Here is a 21183-nt window from a genome sequence, read left to right on the forward strand (position 1 = left end):
ATGATGCTATTTTTACAGAACATATACTGACGATAGATAGACACAGGTATAAATGATGCTATTATTAGAGAACATGTACTGACGATAGATAGTAACAGGTATAAATGATGCTATTATTACAGAACATGTACTGACGATAGATAGTAACAGGTATAAATGATGCTATTATTACAGAACATATACTGACGATAGATAGTAACAGGTATTAATGATGCTAGTATTACAGAACATATACTGACGATATATAGTAACAGGTATAAAAGATGCTATTATTACAGAACATGTACTGACGATAGATAGTAATAGGTATAAATGATGCTATTATTACAGAACATATACTGACGATAGATAGTAACAGGTATAAATGATGCTATTATTACAGAACATATACTGACGATAGATAGACACAGGTATAAATGATGCTATTATTAGAGAACATGTACTGACGATAGATAGTAACAGGTATAAATGATGCTATTATTACAGAACATATACGGACGATAATTAGTAACAGGGATAAATGATGCTATTATTACAGACCATGTACGGACAATAATTAGTTACAGGGATAAATGATGCTATTATTACAGACAATGTACGGACGATAATTAGTTACAGGGATAAATGATGCTATTATTACAGAACATGTATTGACGATAGATGGAAATAGGTATAAATGATGCTATTATTATAGAACATGTACCGATGAAAATTAGTAACAGGGATAAATGATGCTATTATTACAGAACATGTACTGACGATAGACGGAAACAGGTATAAATGATGCTATTATTACAGAACATGTACTTACGATTGATAAAAACATGTATAAATGATGCTATTATTAAAGAACATGTACTGACGATAGATAGTTACAGGTATAAATGATGCTATTATTACAGAACATGTTCTTACGATAGATAGTAACAGGGATAAATGATGCAATATTTGTGATAGCCTCTTTATTTTGTGTAAATTTTAAGTGTAAATTAAAGATGTATAATTATGTAAATGTTAAATAAAACTACAAAACAAATATCTTTTCTAAATTTTGATTACATTGAAACGTTTCCATAAATTATGGACGTATTGTTGAATATACATGATTATTTGGATTTTAAGTAATCTGATTGGTTGGTTAGAAGTTTTAGCGCTAAATAGTGAGTTTCTTGTTTAAGTCAGAAGGACTAATGGATTCGAAATGGACAGATGTTTATTTCCAGTAGCCATTGAAATAGTTTGAAAGTATATTGAATAGTCATGATTGTATTGAATTGACAGACTTGACATTTTGACGTGAGTTTTCCCTATTTACTTCTTTATTGATATTTCTAATACATTTTCATAGATTGAATGATTTTTGGAATGAATGGTTATTTTTCTCTATGATCCCGAAAAGTATTATTGCTACATAGAATGCATATATTATACACTTATTTTATTATATAAATTACTGGAAGTCATTCGTTAGAGCTATATGTAAATCAGTTTTAGAAGTACATACATTCCGATCGATACTTTAAGGTGTATTCGATAAGACTTTGTTATGAGTAGATTTTAAATACTACAGTGTATTACTTGTGTGAATTAGTCCGTACACGATAACTTTGTTGATTGATAATACATAGAAAACATAAACAAAGTTGTTCTAGATAGAAAACTACGTTTCTGTACATATCTAAAGTATTGTCCGAGTTATGTTTTATTTTATACAAAAGGAAATTATTCATACTGAATGTTTTATAATTATGTCTATGCTTAAATACGGTTTCATCAAAATCCGTTATTTAACATTGTAATTTTTGTTTACAGAACTTGTAAGCTGTTGTATAGATATCACTGTGTGATATACCACTATGTACATTTGAAATGGTTTGTGCCACAGCAGTAACTACCTTGCTACACACGTTGGTAAGAATTAGTAATATACTATTAGAATTATAATGTATTTTGTTGAAATAGGTTGAATTAACTACGAAGTATGTTAATCACATAGTTTTAGTATAGAGTTATTTCCCTTGTTTTACGATGCTTTTAATATTCGCTTAATTTATCAATGTTGTTAATCTTAACATTTGAATATTTCATGAAAAGACATTAATACTATGATTTGATGATTGAACATAATATCTGTTCTCATAATGTTCACAACTTAATTGTATTTTTGAAGTGCAATGTTTTGTATAATACCATTAAATGTTATGAAAGAATATTATACTTATCATGTGTATTACAAATGGTTCTGTAAAATTCTTTAACTTTATCATTTTGTTATTTTAGGGTATTTTACGTTACTGATAAATAAATATCCTGAACCCTAACAAAGCGACTAGAGTTTTATTTGAAGCCCAAAAGTCAGCTATTACATTTTTACAGAACATGAACTGACGATAGATAGTAACAGGGCTAAATAATCCTATAATACAGAACATGTTCTTACGATAGATAGTAACAGGGATAAATGATGCTATTATTACAGAACATATACTGACGATAGATAGTAACAGGTATAAATGATGCTATTATTACAGACCATGTACGGACGATAATTAGTTACAGGGATAAATGATGCTATTATTACAGAACATGTTCTTACAATAGATAGTAACATGTATAAATGATGCTATTAAGTCAAGACTGTCGAAAACCATAAAGCCATGTCATCTGAAGATTACCACGGGTTACCTACATTCATGCAAGAAATAAGCAGTCAGTGCAAAGACCACAAGAAGAAGTTTGAACTTTATTGTTCTTTCCACGCCTGTCCATGCTGTGTCCAGTGCATCACCGATGAACACCAGAAATGTCAAGAACTCAAACCTTTGTCTGATATTCTGAAGCAAGTAAAATCATCCGCCTCAGTTCAACTTATTGAAACGATTTAAAGGATGTGAAGGAAAACTTGGATACAGCCATAACATACATGAACACCAGGATCAGAACTATCAATAATCAGAAAACAAAAGCCGTTGAGGAAGTCGATCAATGATTACTTAAACAAATTAGAGCAAGAAATACTAAATGAATTAGAGTCCAAATTTTCAAAGCTGAAATTAGACATGGCCACTCTCTTGCAGCAAATGGAACAGCGAGCTAGTCAGATAAACCAACTGCACAGCCAGTTTACCAAAATGACGCAACATGCAACAGGGCTACAGATGTATATTGGTCTAAGAGAAATTGAAAAAACTACATCAAAAACGGCAAAATATATAGCAGATTTAGAAAGTGGAGACCACTTCATTGAAAAGAATCTAGGTGGTTAACATTTCATCTGCTCTTCAATCAATTCAAGATAATTAAATCCTTTGGAGATATCGGTATCAATACAATCTCTTCTATCCTCCAAATAAAGGCTGGAAGAAAAGACCAAGCCCAGAATGTAATTTCAAAAGTTTCTGATAATATAGAAATAAAGCCATTCTTGTTAAAAAGACTGACAGTTCCAAAAGATATGAAAACTTTAAGTATATATGCCTGTCGTATATTACCTGACGGTAAATTTGTAATACTTGATCATCACAAAAAACGTAATTCATTATATTAATTGACTATGTGCCTTAAGTACATAAGTAATCAAGGATGTGGTAACATCTTTTTTAACCACGATGTCCTTATTATTATCAACAATTATAAAATGTTAATCTTTTATCCTGTTCACAAACTGTTACAACTTAAAACAAGGAACTGTTACTTTTATCTGTCAAACCAACCTAGTACATGATACGAATGGGGAAATACAATAGCATGCAAATCTCACAAGACACTATTATTGATAGTTAATATATATTATACTATCGAATTAGACTTTTCGCCTAGATTGTACTTACATAAGCAACACGACGGGTATCAGATGTGGAGCAGAATTTGCTTACCCTTCTGGAGCACCTGAGATTACCCAAAGGTTTTCATGGGTTTTTAGTCTTCTATGTTGTGTTATGTATACTGTTGTTTGTCAAAGAAGAGGGAAAAAAGATACCAGAGGGACATTCAAACTCATTGATTGAGAAAAAACTGACAACGCGATGACCAAAAATAAAAAGACAAACAGACAAATAATAGTACAGATGACACAACATAGAAAACTAATGTCTAAGCAACACGAACCCCACCAAAAACTAGGGGTGATCTCAGGTGCTCCGGAAGGGTAAGCAGATCCTGCTCCACATGTGGCACCCGTCGTGTTGCTTATTTTATTAAAAAATCCGGTAAATAGTCTAATTCGGTAGGTCACATTCGTGAAAAGGGAAGGGTATTGTAGTTACGACATAAGGAACATATCCGATATCATCTGTGAAAATGGTCTTTTTCGTTTTTTGCCATGACGTTATCAGTTTATTTTCTACTAGTTTGAGTGTCCCTTTGGTATCTTTCGCCTCTCACTTATACATGCTTTCTTTTTGGTGCAAAATAGTACCAAAACCTCTTAGTTTTTGTATCTCTGACATTAACTGTAGTCTGGAGTAAACAACTATAATAAATTGTTACCTGCATTTCCCGACGTTTGACTGTGAATAAACTCATCATAGATACCAGGATTGAAATTTTTGTATTTGTGCCAGACCTGCGTTTCGTCTACAAAAGACTCATCAGTGACGCTCGAATCAGAAAAGTAAAAAAAGGCCAAATAAAGTACGAAGTTAAAGAGCATTGAGGACCAAAAATTTCTAAAAGTTTTGCCAAATACAACTAAGGTGATTTATTCCTGAGGTAGAAAAGCCTTAGTATTTTAAAAATGTAAAGTTTTGTAAACAGTTAAATAAATTTACAATTATTACCATATCAATGATAATTCATGTCAACGCAGAAGTGCTGACTACTGGGCTGGTGATACCCTCGGTGAAAAAACTCCACCAGCAGTGGCATCGACCCAGTGGTTGTAAATAAACTCAGCATAGACAAAAGAGGAGCGCCGGTTTTATTGTGTAAAATGTATAGTGACACAGCCATTGATTGTCACAATACGTACGTTTAATTCATTGCCATTTGTCAGGAGAATGCTATACTCTCTGTACGTTATAGAATGCACATAGGCGGCCTATTGCAAAGCACAGATTGCACCTTTATAACTTTAAATATACTCACTCTTAAATGTTTATCTTAATGCATGAAATTTATTGTCCATTTAAGTCGTCCAAATATCCATGGAATACTTGCTATTTGACGTGAAGCAAACACAAATCAATCAATTAAACTGTATTTAGCCAAGTTAAAATGCAAGTTTTTATTTTGTTCGTTTCGCATTTTTTGATTTACCATAAATTACATACAAATACGGATTGTACTAAAATTTTATGCCATTTACGCGTTATATGTATATGAAATGAGTTACATAACCAAGCAACATTTTCTAATTAAGAAATAATTCAAGCCTCCATGAATTATTTTTATTCTAATACGACAAATACGGCAATTTTTTTGGTAAAAAGCAATTATTTGCCGTTTCCGTAAATAAACACACTATTATATTGACGTAAAAGAACGGAGCAAACTGAACTAGTGACATGCTTAAACTATTTACAATAACGTATTTAGATAGGTTTGGATTATTTTTAATGATTACTTTACTTATATGTAAAACAATTGGCTTGTAACACAATTTATCATCGTTTGTTTTTGTTTTCTTTGTTTTGATGACTTTTGTTTTCACAATCGTGCATTGTCCCATAAAATGATTATATTCTTACGTCATCGTCCAATGACTTCGGGTAGCTCATTCATAAAAAGGCATATGACGTGGGAGTATGATCGGAACAGCCCAAAAAATATATTCATATTTTACTACGGGTGTGTACTCAAAGCGTTCGAAGAACGTCATATTAGAATAGATCTTCTTTATTATACATTATTTACCAATAGTTATCAAAGGTACCAGGATTATAGTTTAATACGCCAGACGCGCGTTTCGTCTACATAAGACTCATCAGTGACGCTCAGATCAAAATAGTCATAAAGCCAAACAAGTACAAATTTCCCGCCGCCAGAACCCATTCATTATGAATATGACAGTTGTTTTCCATTCGTTTGATGTGTTTGATCTTTTGATTTTGCCATTTGATAAGGGACTTTCTGTTTTGAATTTACCTTGGAGTTCAGTAATCATCATTGCATATGCTTATTACTCCCGTTTTTTCAGAAGCTTTTTATCTCTAATGTTTTGTTTATTATAAAATAAAGCATACACTGATTAAAGATAGGGAAAGAAGTCTAATTATTTTTGGGTTAAAATGTCAAAGTTGAAGGTCAAATTTACTACACATTTTAGAAATTAATGCTTTTCAAATAAATCTTATGTTATCCTGGCTAAATTGAAACGACACTTGTCTTGGTGAAAGATATAAAAAAAAAGGAATACGCATATTGATTTTAGAGTCAATGAGTTCAAAGTGGCTGTAACCACAAAAAGAAGCCTGAGCTTCCGTTGTTGGTTTACAATGAAACTTATATAGACCCAACAGTTACAAAAATTCTCTCGGAAGGAACGGATGTCGTATGTATTGCAAACAGGTGTATTGCAATAAGTGATAGTCGCAGACCGCCACCGATGTAGACTCTTTGAAGGATATTTATTGTATTACCACTAGTAGCACGATTTCAATCTGAAACGGTCATTTTGGTCTGATCATATCTTAATCGACTGGATTTACCACTAGACAAAAACGTCAAGACTTTTAAAAACTTTTCAGATGCCGTTCCGATCGATAGTTCAATCAGGTAAATCAGTCCGTTAAGGCATGTCAAGATAAACAAGACTGAATCTTCTAGCAAGCCCTGCAGATCCGTTACGACTGATTCAGACGAAATAAGACCATGGATACAAAATTAAGTCAAGATGTTGTCAGACCGTGTTCAGTCGTGTTCAGATTTTAATAATTTGGACACAAAACGGGTAAAACTTTCCCAGTGTTTATCAGGGGTTGCTCCCCTTTAAGAATAAAATAAAAATTAGAAAGAAGACGGTTTATGTTACTTTGTCTACTTAATTAAATAAAAAAATAGACAATTTATTTCTTACTTTTTCCTATGTAATTATTTAACATTTTTGATATTAAAAAAAAATTATTGTTGTTGTTTTTATAATTTTTTTGCGATCGTGTTTGACTTGTGCGTTCGACTTTCCTTAATGACCCTTAAGGTATCTTTTATGTTTTCTTCTGAGTCTATTTAGAGTCTTTTATAACTTGTTTTACATACCAGAAGCCTTCGTTTAAAAATAGAGTTTATATTTTATTGGAGATGATGGCTTATGAATTCATGAATTCAAATTTATATTTGAAATAGTTTTGATAAATCATCATGATTATGCAGAAGTGAAAATGTTCCGTCGGTGTATCTGAAGTAAATTTAAAGAATATGTCTAAGTTACATATATATTATACAGCATAATAAAACTGGTTTAATATTTGAATTACTATCCATTAGGGACATTTTCCGATAATAATTAATCAAATCTGTCTAGTTTTATTAAAAACGGAAAACAATTCTTCACCCGTAAACGATTTAACGTTACTGTACCCTCTTTATTTTTTGTTGCATTTTTGTCGGCAGTACAGGTGGTCAAACTATATTTTACACAAAATCGTAGAAGGGAAACTTACAAATATAAGCTGAGCTGCATATTGCAATCGGTGAGTAGAAATGAACAACATTTTAAAGCATACACGTCTATGAGAATAATCATGAATCCAAGATTTCGAAGGAAAAATGTGCACATTTTTCATGTGTGACATTTGTACCTACAGGTATGAATCAACGTTCTATATCATCGCACTCGTGCATAGTGGCGTCTTCCAAGGCAAATTTAGGGATTAGGCTTGTCAAAAGTTTATGCATCGTTGAAATTCATGTATGACACCATCCCCCTCCCCTTTATCATGTTTATGAAATTGTGTCATTTAATCCATCATGACTTATATACTTCACATAGATCCCAAGGGTGACAAAGGAATAGAAAAAAGGTTACTCTTGGTCCTCATCCAGTGGCGGATCCAGGGGCCGGGGGTTCCTGGGATTGGACCCCCCTTTTTTGGAGGATCAATGCATTTGAAAGGGGACATATAGTTTGAACCCCCCCCCCTTTATCCTGGGTCGGGACCCCCTCCCCCTTTTAAAAATGGCTGGATCCACCCCTGTTCATCGTCTTACTGTTAAACCCTGACATGTGGTGCATTGGTTTGGTTGTGCGGGATGGCCTATTACAGGACCTAAACATGTTGTATGTTAATGTATTGATAACTGTCTGGTCCTAAATTTTTCATGAATAATTTGTCACTGGATTTTTTATAACCAACAACCAACCAATCTTTACATGTTCATATTCATATAATAACTTTTCTAACGCTGGTTTATAAGTATGTTCCTTGTTTTACTTGATTACCTTGTGCCCGTTGAGGGTGATGTACAATATTTACTATTATAAGATTATTTAATAGAATTTGAGAAAATTCAAGTTGAATTTTACTACAAATCAAATATTTATATATAAAATGTTGTGAAATTATTAATTTTATTGACTTATTTAGCAAAAATGCATTTTCAGTATATATTTCGAATAGTTCCTTAGTCATGGACAACAAAACATGAATATATTTTATAACATGAAGCATTGAAAGTGTATATCTATTAGATGGTTCAAAATACTATTATTCATCAAAATAAAACAAAGTTATTAAATTGAAATTCCTGAAACAATGTCAGAACAGTTGGCATTTAAAAACAGTTGATAAAACAAAATGAGTTAATTGTTTCATCATGTACAGTACCCCCGGGCATGTACCTATGGATTCATATTGAACAAGTGTTGTGGAGGTTTCATCTTTTCTCAAAATGAATAATTAAAATGAACATGATGAATGAAATATCTGTTAAAGAGGGACGAAAGATACCAGAGGGACAGTCAAACTCATAGATCGAAACAAACTGACAACGCCATTGCCAAAACTAAAAAGCCAAACAGACAAATAATAGCACAGATGACACAACATGGAAAACTAAAGACTAAGCAACACGAACCCCACCAAAAACTTGGGGTGATCTCAGGTGCTCCGGAAGGGTTAGCAGATCCTGCTCCACATGTGGCACCCGTCGTGTTGCTTATGTTATTACAAATCCGGTAAATAGTCTAACTCGGTAAGTCACATTCGTGAAAAGGGAAGGGTATTGTAGTTACGACATAAGGATCATATCCGATATCATCTGTGAAACGGTTATTCCATAACGGTCAACCAACTCGTGATGGCGTCCGTAAAATTTACGAAGGGATGATTTCAACTTCACCATTTGGTACTCTTGGTTTAATAGTTTCCTTGTGAGTAGCAATCCTCTATCAAGGAAATCATGATAGGAAATACAAGCCCGGGAATATCGTATCAATTAGGAGATATATACTCCGTATGTAGGCGCTGCTGGAATGTTGCTACATATAAATGGAAAGTTCACAATTGGGAAGCTGAAATCATCTCTTTTGTCGTAAAGTTTTGTTTTCAATCGACCCTCATTGTCAATTTCTAGATGTAAGTCAAGATATGAGGCAGACTTAAATGTATCTGTAGTATCCTTTATCTCTAGTTCGATGGGATAGATTTGTTGAACATAGTCACCAAATTTTGTATTATTTAGTGAGAGAACATCATCTATATAGCGGAACGTAGAGTTAAATGATATTGCTAACTTCTTATCTTTCTTCCTATGAAGTCAGCCTCATAATAATTAAGAAACAAGTCGGCAAGAAGAGGGGCACAATTGGTTCCCATTGGAATTCCGACAGTCTGTTGAAAAACACGTCCTCCAAACGTAACAAATATGTTGTCAATCAAGAAATCAAGCATCTTGATAATGTCAGTTTCAGAGAATTTTTTGTTTGAATCAGAGTGATTCTATACAAAGTAGGATTTATAGGTATAAGAAATTATTGGTACAGACTGATCTTTAGAAACAAGAGGTATTTTCGACTGATCTGATTTATGATGAAGGATATTGCCTAAGTTGACGTCATCGAGTGGTTTCCAAACATAAATTGAACAGAGAATGAAGTTTTGAAAGGGGTAATGAATATAGTTTCGTGCGAATGTGATGAATACCTAATGGCTTTTGTATAAATGGCAGCAAGTCATTAATAGAGACATCATGCAAAGTAGGTGATGTATAATGACGATGACCATGACTGCATCTACGTCGAGGAGTAGAGTTGAAAATATTCATCACATTCACCGAGCTACAGGAAGGACTAGATAGAATACCTATACCATCAATTTTGTCATTGCAACCATATGGTGTTGCAGTTCCCAATTGTCGAATCCAGTAGTCCTCTTTTTGTCTACGGAGAGGCGTTGCAAGTTGAGGATAGTTAGTCTTGTGGTATATTTTTTCGATTATACGAACTGTCATAGAAACGATGAAATGATCAGGCTGATTAAAATGCTGGTACAGAATGACGTTTGCATTGAGGTTGATATCTGATCTATGGCCGCATATACGTTTGTTTAGCCTTTCTTTCGTTTCACCGACGTAAACCAATCCACAAAGGTTACGCTCTAATCCGTAGACGACATTTATAGATTTACAATTCAGATCATCGTAACTTCTAGTAAAGTAAGACTTTTTAGTTAAATTGCGCGTCTGTTATTAAAACTTAAGTTTTGCAGCCATTAGTTCCACATTTCGAAATGAGACAGTGTTGTTCAGAGTCATCAAAATCCAATTTTATCATGTTATAGTGGAGGGATGACACTCTGCACACGGCACACAGATTTGTCTTATATTATCAATCGAAAGAACTATTAATCAAATTGGTGTGGCCTAAACTATATATTTTCATGTGAACTTTGTTAGTTATTACATAAATTTTTCCCTGTTAGCATGCTTAGTCAAAATTCATTGATGCCTTTTTACTTGTCTTGGTTTTGGGACTGCTGTCTCTTTGGTATATACCCAACATCTCCTTTTAATCGTGTTTTGGAATTGGCATGAATGGTCGTCCACATCAACAAATATGTTACATGTGCATTAATGTTATCTACATGAAGTTGGAATATTGAAGTGTCTTTTAATTTATTCCACCATTAACATGATTAAAGGACTTTCTATTCATCAGTCATATTTTTCTACATGTGTTAAATCACACTAGTGTTTTGGTTACTTTATTGTTGGGTTGATGTATCATTGATATTTATTTCACATCTCCTTTCATTGTGCTCATTCACATCTGACTGCAGATTTTTTGCCTTTTCCAAATTATTAAAATATTTTATTTATATTTATTTTATGTTTAACATTCAGTATGTCATGTATGTGTGGAAAACAAATAAAACAAATCTATCTTTAATCATATTTTTTTTTATGTAAACATGGTCTAAACTTAGGTATTTTATGAAGCTTAAAATATTTTTTATAGATATTGTATTTTTACAAGTAAGTTAGTTATCACGAAATTGACTTAGTTAACTACATGGTATCTATGTCTCAGAATTTGGTTAAAAAAAAACTATACTTCAACTTTAAAATAAATAATTATAAAAATATATTTACTTAACATGAATACATAACCATGTAATATTAGAATAGGTAATAATCAGGATGTTAACACTGAAAAAGGTAATTATCAAGACTTCTAATATACATGTTATATGTAATAAACAGAGTAAGATACAACAGTTTATTGCCTTGAGGGATGAATATTAAACTGTCATGGATATTGAAGATGATTTTATAATGATGTTAACAAATCTTAAATCTGGGACTATTATACAGTATAATATTCCCAGCTTAAATGTCCTCTTCAAATTGCGGATAAATTAATAAATAATTGAACATTTTAGAAAAATATGAAACAACAGGATATAATTTTATTCTGGTATTTCGGATATATATAATATGAGCTGCGTCGGATAGAAATCGACCTTATGCAAATGAATATTAATGCATCTGTTAACTTACTTCAGGTTAAAAATATTCTATGAAAAGTCTGTAACTGTTTCAAAATTGAGTTGATATAAGAACCCTACACAACGGACCTAAATTCATCTTTTATCTCGTATTTGAATGTTCAAAAAGGAATCAAAGTCTCATAAATGTACATGTATACGTGCAATTGCATAAGGTCGATTTCTATTCGACGCAGCTCATATATAAAAAATACAGGTTTTAAAAGTTATCTAAGTATTGATTTATCAACATAAAAATGGGTAAATAACTAATATAGGATAAAGAAAATTTGTGGTCTGGGGAAAATAAACTGCAAAGCATTATTTGATACAAGCTGTAATAAGTAAAAAGTATACCGGGTAACTTTGAAAATGTCAAATTAAACTCAAGGTTTAATACTAAAAATAAGAAGGAAATATAAGCCTTTTTTAGGTTGCTTAAAATGTTAAAATAAAGGGTTAAGCTTTGGATAAAGATTCTACATTCTACATAATTTACCTAAAAAAAGGTTTATTCATTTATGACACAAAATTCTTTCATATATATATGCACTTGACAAAAGGAAAGTCTGTAAGGTAGCACTGACAGTGCATTTATTTCTAGTTTTTTTTATTATTCTTTAAACTTATCTTTGTAGTAATTTTATTCCTATCAAAATGATCAAAAGAAATCACCTGTTGTGTTTTAGAGAGAAATAACTATGTCAGACTTTAAAGAATTGATCAAAACAAATGTAAAGTGCTAACCTCAATTAGACAATAACCCTTCAATGAAGTACACACATAAGAAAACATTAATGTAGAAAGAGAGACAATATCTTTTTAGAAATAGAACCCCAAAGACAGATTTTATTCTTCTTGTTATTTGGGACTTGCATATATGTTCAATTGTATAAGTCATATATACAATTGTATTAGTCCTAGAACTTTGTTATCAAGCAAATTAGACTCACTGGTTTTTCTTCTAGATAAATACAAGTAAATATATACAATGTTAGATAAGTTTCAGTACTTTATTCTTAATGTATATTTTATTTCCAGCCAGATTATGAAGCCGGCATATACATGATATAGGAAATATATATAGATGTCACTAAGTAACTCTCATAGCTGCTAACTGTGAAACAGTGGATTAATTCATAATTGTGTGCTTATTGCTTTTGGAAATAACAAATAGGGCTTACAGCATTATGCTATGATGTTGATAGGATGTTCGGATTAGATTGGACAAGAAGAAAATTGTGCATTGAACAAAAAGCCAACTTACAATTTGTAAGAAAGACTACATTACTTGATGACAGTGAATACCTTTGATATATTATTCATTTGAAAAAACAATTCGGAATAAAGAGATTTCATAGTTTTCTGTGAATATTAACAGTGCATCATATCTGAATTCCATGAATATCTTGGATAGTTATTCATTTAGAATAGCAAATTGGAATAATGAAAATTTATAGTTTCAGTGATTACTAATAGTGCATCATATCTGAATTCATGAATACATTGAATAATTATTCATTTCAAATAAAAATTTAGATAATGAGAATTTCTGGTTTCTGTGAAACTTATAGTACATCACATCTGAAGTTAATGCTGTCATTGCTATTGTGAGCTACATTTACCACCAGGGGGTGTTAAACAACCTTGACTACCCATGAGGGTCTGTCACAGCCCTCGCACGCTTGTTGGTTAGTGTCAAATGACTGCTTGTTGTACTTATAAGAGTCTGAATGTACATACATGTATATTGATAATAGTCTAAATTACTGTTCATACCGAAACTGGCATTTTATACTGATCAAGCATATTAAACAATACATGCACTTCAAAGTATCATTTTATTGTCTCGCCTACGCCAAAAGCCGGTTGTATGCAAGAAATAGGTATTACAATCTGGGGGTGATGACGTAAACTTTTTTTTAAGCTTACATTTGAAAAGCTAAAAGATCTGGATGCTTCTTATCTTGTATTCAGATAATATGTTATGAAGTTTCAGTCTGTCATTATACTCATATGTCCATTGCACCTGACCTCATTTTCATGGTTCAGTGAAAAATACTGTGAAATGCTCTCTTATATGAGTAATTGGATACATTTTTTTTGTATATGAGTATCTTGCAATGTCTACCTGTCTATCAGGTTGAGTAGACCAGACCTTGACTTCATTTCATGGATAAGTGACTAATAAAATTGAGAATGGAAATGGGGAATGTGTCAAAGAGAAAACAACCCAACCATAGAGCAGACAACAGCCGAAGGCCACCAATGGGTCTTCAATGCAGCGAGAAACTCCCGCACCCGGAGGCGTCCTTCAGCTGGCCCCTAAACAAATATGTATACTAGTTCAGTGATAATGGACGTCATACTAAACTCCAAATTATACACAAGAAACTAAAATTTAAAATGATACAAGACTAACAAAGGCCAGAAGCTCCTGACTTGGGACAGGCGCGAAAATGCGGCGGGGTTAAACATGTTTTTTGAGATCTCAACCCTCCCCCTATACCTCTAGCCAATGTAGAAAAAACAAACGCTTTTACATGTTTTATAGTTACATTGTTAAGTTTGTTTCTTAGATACTAAATATATATATATATATATATATATATATATATATATATATATAAGCACTACTCCAGTCATGCCAGTAGATCAACGTCATGTTTATCTGATGTATGGAACAATTGTAGGTGTATATGTCTGATTGGTAGGGTTCATCAGACATTGACCTGTCATGGGTTCATTGAACATGAACAATGTTTAGTTTTTGTGGTTTGATCTATTTTCCAATGTTTCTTTAGATGTTATAAGCTACATGTATTGGATCATTATTTTTGGCATAATATGGAAGGTGTTGTAAGGTGTACATGTTTGATTGGCCGGTTTCATCTGACTATGACCTCATTTTCATGGTTCATTTGACAATGTGTAATTTTCATGGTTTGAATATTTGGTCTTTTTCTCAGATACTACGTATATGAACTGCTTAATTTTGGGTATGGAAAGACTGTAAGGTGTACATTATCTATCTGGCATGGTTAATTCATTTTAATGTATTTTTAATAATATAAAGTGTATGTGATTTGTAGACTAGTAAAACCTTCATATTACAGAATTTCAATTATTATAACAATTCAATTATACTCATGTACATGTACAATGTAGGTAAAGCTGAGACGTGACATTTAAATATGTGCAATCTTATTTACATCACCATCATGACCATTGATCATGTTCATCATAGCTGCTTTTTGTTAACAAGTCAGACAACTATTAACAATGAGACAACTATTAACAATAAGCAACATTCAGTTGATAATATTGTAGTCTTGTATAATGTAAAATAATTGGAATAAGGAGATGTGGTATGAATTTCGATGAGACAACCATCAACCATAGACCAAGTGATGTAATTGTTAGTAACTATATAATAGGTCACTGCACACCCTTCGACAATGACCAAAACTAATACGTCATAATGAGCAACCTATAAAAGGCTCAGCCATGCATCTAACACGATGTAAAAAATTCTGACGAGAAACCCAACAGTAATGACAGTTTGATTTATATACAAAAGCTACAAACAAACAAATATGATAAACAGCAACCAACAAAATACACTACAGACATTGACAAATTAGCCTGTATCAGGGTGGTCCAACCTACCATCCTAGCATAACAGAAAAATATTAATAAAAACAGATATATACACCAAAAAAAATTGAGAAGCAAAATACCATACATGACTACCAACATTTTTAGGTCTCCAGTTGGCAATATAACTAGTAACCATATGAATACAAGGAATCCTGAAATAGTGTAAAAACCAAACCACAGCTTTCAAGACAATTTTGTAATGTTATACCATCTTCTTGGGTAATAATAATGTCCTGAACTGTAAATTTCTGTATACTTCAACTTCAATGTATTAGTCCGAGAAATAGGCATTCTCCGTGTTGAAGGCCGTACCTTGACCTATAATAGTTTACTTTTATAAATTGTAACTTGGATGGAGAGTTGTCTCATTGGCACTCATACCACATCTTCCTATATCTATTATATATTTTTTTTGCCACGTCACTGTCAGTTTGTCTTCCACCAGGAACATATATATTGATGTTAGATATACCAAGGATTTGTATACATGTCCTTGGATATACTGTTCCCAGCTTTGACTTTATATATATCTCTTCGGTAACTTTCGTTCGATTTGAAATAAATATGAGCTTAAAGAATAAGATATAAGATAATACTTCAGAAATAAAATGTAAACATAAACACATTTCCTTATAACTATTTCAAGAACTTTCTCTTATACCCAGTATAATCAAATAATTTTAAACAAGTCATTTGTGACTTTTTGTCCTATAAACTAGCATAAAAGATTTATTTAAAGTCGTTCATACATATAACAAAACAACATAAACTCTGTAGAGCTTTTATCCAACAGTCCTGTGACTTTCTGTCTGTTTACCTTATTCTATGGGGGTGTTGATGGCGCACAAGCTATATATATTTAGAATTACATGTATATGTCCACAGCTAGAAGCTTATCTTATTCTCAATGTTTTGAATCTGAGCTATTAAAGCTATTATAATTCTTATTTTAGTTTTAAATACTTTATGAATGTTCCGCTAAGATAAAGCAAAATTTGCATTTAATACGAAATTTGATTAAACGTGTTGCATTCGAAGTGACCAGACTACCGCTAGGCCATTTCAACTCAATATACAAAATATCCTTGCATCGGTTAAACTCATCTGCTCATAAATCATTGTAAATTGAAACCCGTATGAATCTGCTTTGACAAAATTATTATTTCACACACACAGACATGCGCATTGTATTGACCGGACAAATAGTCCTGCTACTATTCGTCCGGTTAGCCGGGCAAATAGCAACTGCTTGAGTAGAATTTAAGGATGCTCTGCTTTTACAATAATTGTATACACTCTGCATGTTATCATTTCACTGAATATCAAGTAATATTTGTCTATGGACGGTTGATGAGTCACAGAAAAGACATGTGACAAGTAAACTGTTAATATCAAAATGATTTTATGCCCCCGCCGTAGCGGAGGGGGCATTAAGTTTTACCCTTGTCCGTCTGTACGTACGTACGTACGTACGAACGTCCCAAAATTGGTTTCCGTTCTCTAACTTTAGTTTGCCTCAACCAAATGTTATGAAACTTATACATAATGCTTATTACCAATAAACACAGATCAAGTTTGAATTTTGGTGGCGTCACTTTTACCGTTCTAGAGTTATGCCCCTTTACAAATGGAAAATTGCCGAATTTTTCGTTTCTGTTCTCTAATTTTAGTTTGCCTCAACCAAATGTTATGAAACTTATACACACATAATTTTGGTGGCGTCACTTTAACCGTTCTAGATCTATGCCTCTTTATAAATGGAAAAATTGCAAAATTTTTATTTTCTTTTAAATATCAAGTAATTTTTATTAAAATTGGAGTTATCTTCCTTTGTCCATGATTATAAATGAATCAACTACAGTCAATGCTTTATACAATGCAATGTTTAATTTTGACTTCCACTGATAAAACACTGATCAAGTTGAATTTGGGTAGTGTCACTTTAACCATTATTGAGTTATGCCCCTTTATAACTCGAAAGATTGCAAAATTTTTAGTTTCCATTCTGTAACTTAAGTTTTCCCCAACCAAACATTATGAAACCTATACACAATATTCATTACCACAAAACTAAGATCAAGTTCAATTTTTTTGTTTCCGTTTTCTAACTTTAGTGCCTCAACCAAATGATATGAAACTTATACACAATGCTTATTACTACATAATACAGATTAAGTACGAAATTTGGTGGCAACACTTTTACCATTCTTGAGTTGTGTCCCTTTATAAACATAAAAATTGCCGATTATTTCATTTCCGTTCCCTAACTTTAGTTTGTCTCAACCAAATGTTATAAAACTTATACACAACCGGTCTAGAGTTATGCGTGTGTACAAATAGAAAAATTGCTGAATTTTAAGTTTCTGTTCTCTACTTAAGTTAGCATCAACCAAATGTTATGAGACTTACACACAATGCTTATTACCACAAAACTCAGATCAAGTTCAAATTTGGGTAGCGTCACTTTTACCGTTCTTCAGTTATGTCCCTTTATAACTTTATGATATGCAAGCGGGGGCATCATCTGTGTCCACATGTGGACACTATCCACATTTATTTTTTATCAGTTACACTATATACCTACGGGATATTATGAATGCTATTCATGTGGTAACTTTTCCCCGGGTTAATGCACAGAATTGTCATTTTTTTTTACAATTAATTTTTTTTAGATTCATTTACCTATGTATCACGATAGCTTTCTATTAACAGTTTTTGTCTCGCTTGACGGAGTCAAAAAGCGAGACATAGGTTTGCTGTTTCCGGCGGCGGCGGCGTCAACAATGTATTAGTTAAAAAATAATTCATGGCAGCCGTAGATTTGTTTTCATTTAACCATAGGTTGGGCATTTATATTCGATTTTTTTACCCTGAGCGTTAGCGAAGGGTAAAATACAAATATAAATGCCCAACCCATGGTTAAAGGAAAACAAATCTACGGCTGCCATGAATTATTTCGATTCTAATAGGACAAATTCGGTAATTTTGTTAACCGTGAAAGCCCTATACATACGATACTGTTTTGGCTGTTCCGTTTTACCCAATTTTGATAATATTAGTAATATTATATAATTCAATGATTTTTTTTAATCGCATTTTTCACTTATATATTTTCTTCTAATGTAATTTTATTCGTTCTGAGGCGTACAAGAAGCTTTAAACGCCCGGTATTTACATTTGATTTTTTGTTTACGGAAACATATTTGTGACGTCACCTTTTTTCGTTGCCATGTCAAGACAATAACATCATTTCGCGGAATTTTCGTGTTATGAAATTTTACCATGAAAAATAAATTGAAATGGACTGATTTGTTTATTTTGCTGTAGAATAGAGATACATATATTGTATCTGAAGCTTGGCCTTCGTAAACTGGGGATTTTGATGTCGAAAATTGAGTATATCTGGCAGTATAAATAAGTTGGTCGTAACGCGGAACAGCCGTTTTTGTGTATTACTGCGTTTGCGCTAAAGGAAGATAGATATATTGTAATTATACTGGTTGACGATAAAAGGTCGTCATATTAGAATTTGTGATTAGGTCTAGTTTATGGCGAACTACTAGTGGTACTAGGTCAATGATAGTTGGTATGCAGTTGTATTAGCATTGGCACATCTCATTACCATGGAGATTAATTGACCCCCGCCCCCTCAGTCATGGTTTATTGACTTTGAGATTTTGCTTAGTTTATGCATGTATTAGTTTGTGTTTAGGTTTGTTTAAAGGGAACTGCTTATGATAAGTCAATAGTATTTGGTATTTAGTTGTATCAGCATTGGCACATCTCATTTCCATTGAGATTGTTTAGCCATGTACCTTCAGTCATGGTTCATTGACTTTGAATATTTGCAAAACTTACATGTTAAAGTGTTGCTATTTTGATTTCAACATTTGCATTTTCGAAATTACAAAAAAGCGAGACATATCTCTGTGATAACAGTTTATATTGCATTATAACACCGCTGGGCATCCAATTAAAATTTAAACGGAAACTTATAATATTTATTTTATTAAGCGTTGTCATCCGTATCAATGAATTGTTAATCCACATTTGAAGTGAGTATCATTTAGTGTAAAGACTTCATTAACAATCATATTAAATCATGACCTAGTGCAATGCCAACATATAGATATCGACAGATTGTATAACTGAATCAGTGAATGTATATAATATTTAACCATGATAACAATAATGTATAGTTAGTTTTCACTTATTTCGACCCTGAAAAAAATGTATATATCAAAATCAACGATAGTTTTCAATAATTCTTTATCATGTTTAAGAAAATATGCATTTAGATTTTATTTACCTAGGTCATGTCATCGTAACATACTCATGCCATAACATGTAAGAAGTGTTCTGGATTGTTTGTTCTCAGAGTAAAATTTGGTATGTTCACCATAACAACTAAATTGATGCCCTACCCCTAAATCATGGTGCGTTGACTTTCAATTGATAAGCAATCTTGCATGTTAAGTTTGATAGGGACTACTTGTGATAGATCAATGACATTTATAAATTTGCATTAATATCAATACATATCAGTTTGAAGACTATTTCGAGACCCTGTCCGGTAGTTCAAGGTCCAGTGATTTTCAATTAATAACCAATTTTTAATGTTAAGTTTTCTGCTAAGTAAAATAACTAAGAACTACTAATGATAGACAATGATATTTTAAGTTGCACCGGTTGATCACCATCAGTAGATCTCAGGTTTTCGACTAATTTGAAGTCCTGTCCCTAGTTCATGGTCCAGCGACTTTGAATTAATGAGCAATGTCATATGGTATTGAAAACGAACTACCGTAACATGTAGATGTCATGCATAGATATAAGAAGATGTGGTATGAGTGCCAATGAGACAACTCTCCATCCAAATCACAATTTATAAAAGTAAACCATCATAGGTCAAAGTACGGTCTTCAAAACGGAGCCTTGGCTCACACCGAACAGCAAGCTATTACGGGCCTGAAGTAGAACTACTCTTACATGTAGATGTCATATATAGTGTTGAAGTCCTCTAACATCATGAACATGTAGATGTCATATATGGTATTGAAAAATAAATACCGTAACATGTAGATGTCATATATATAATATAGTATTAAAGTAGATCTAACCTAACATGTAGATATCATATATAGTGTAGAAGTAGAACTACCCTAACATGTAGATGTCATATATAGTATTGAAAAAGAACTACCGTGACTTGTAGATGTGACCTACATTGCCTAGTCCCTAACATGTAGATGTCATGTATAGTATTGAAATAGAAGTACCCTAACATGTAGATGACATATATAGTACTGAAGTAGAACTACCGTAACATGTAGATGCATAACTGCAGAATATGTTGTAATACACCATAATAGTGTATACAACATACATATTTTATATGTAATTTAGTAGGAAGGTTTTTAAATTGTAACTTGGATGGAGAGTTGTCTCATTGGCACTCATACCCCATCTTCCTATATCTATTAAAATTGTTTTAGTTCTAACTTTTTTTGTTTCTTACAGAGAAAACCTTATTAGAAAGGATGAAGGTCCGAGTACAAATATAGTCCCTAGTGTGGACAGTGTGTTACTTGCCAGTTTTTTT

Source organism: Mytilus californianus, unplaced genomic scaffold (assembly GCF_021869535.1).
Source record: "Mytilus californianus isolate M0D057914Y unplaced genomic scaffold, xbMytCali1.0.p SCAF_12, whole genome shotgun sequence".
In the NCBI taxonomy this organism is placed as follows: Eukaryota; Metazoa; Mollusca; class Bivalvia; order Mytilida; family Mytilidae; genus Mytilus; species Mytilus californianus.